The sequence below is a fragment of the Phalacrocorax carbo genome, chromosome 5 (genome assembly GCF_963921805.1).
Source record: "Phalacrocorax carbo chromosome 5, bPhaCar2.1, whole genome shotgun sequence".
Lineage (NCBI taxonomy): Eukaryota > Metazoa > Chordata > Aves > Suliformes > Phalacrocoracidae > Phalacrocorax > Phalacrocorax carbo.
In genome coordinates this window covers 70,471,000-70,472,116 of record NC_087517.1, presented here as the reverse complement: position 1 = coordinate 70,472,116, position 1,117 = coordinate 70,471,000, and positions in this window count along the sequence as shown.

Below are 1,117 nucleotides of genomic sequence, written 5' to 3'. Positions count from 1 at the left end.
TTTGGGGAGCGGATATGAGGAGAGGGGTTTGGGGAGGGGGGCAGGGCATGAGGCACAGGTCAGGGTCTGGGTTAGCGGGGCTGGAGTGGCCCCATGAGCCCCCCAGCTCAGACAGCACCCACCATGCCGGGACCTGCCGGGTGCTGCCGCCCACGCCGCCGGCAGCGGCACCCAGACACGCCGCCTTCCCACGCCCGGCCGGCCGCGCACCGCGCTGCCGGCACCCACCGTGCCCGTTCCCCACGCCTCGGCCCCGGAGAAGGAGCCAGCACCCGCCTGCCCGGCCGTGCCCCGAAGCATGTGCCGGGCACACCGGGGCCGAGCTGCCGGCAAGAGCACGTGCCGGCGTGGGCGGTGGGGACCCCTCAGCCCCACTGGCCCGGCGATGCCATACGCTCCCCGCCGTGGTGCCGTGTGGCATCGGTGCCGGAGGCCTGGCCGGGCACGCCACACCGGGGGCAGCCGGCCCCGAACAATCCTGCCTTTGAGCGGGAGCCTGGCGCTGGCGGCACAAGGCGCCCGGCCTCCCGCCTGCAGAATGGCCCTATTCTGGCGGTGGCAGGTGCCGTGGGGCGCTGGATGCGGGCAGAGCTGCCCCCCTGTTTTATTTGGGGGGCTCAAAGCACCCCAGGCCGGTGTGGGTGCTGGCACCAGCCAGCTTTCGGGGCTTGTGTGTCATGGCAGACGCGGCGGGACGGGAGTGCCATGCCTGGGCTGAGCTTGGCTGAGCCGGAGCTCGGCACAGGCGAGGGAAGGGGCAGACGTGGGGATGGAGGGGACAAAGGGCTGCCCCGGCCCCCAGGGGGGTCTCGCTCTCGGAGGTCTCGCTCGCAGCGGTGGTGGCCCTGTGGCGGTGGTGGTCCCATGGCCAGTGCCACCCGGGGGCTCTCCTCGCTTGGTAGGGCCCCACGGGGCAGCGACCCCACGGGGTCCCCGTGTTCCCACGGGGCAGGGACCCCACGGGGTGCCCGTGTCCCCTCGGGTGGGGACCCCCGTGGGTGCGGGGTCCCCCCACGCCGTGCCTTGGTGCACCCCGGGACCGTACCGGGGCCGCAGCGGGACGGTGCCCGGGGGCGGGCGGGGGCCGGGGCGATGCCGGAGCCGGCCGGCGGCCCGG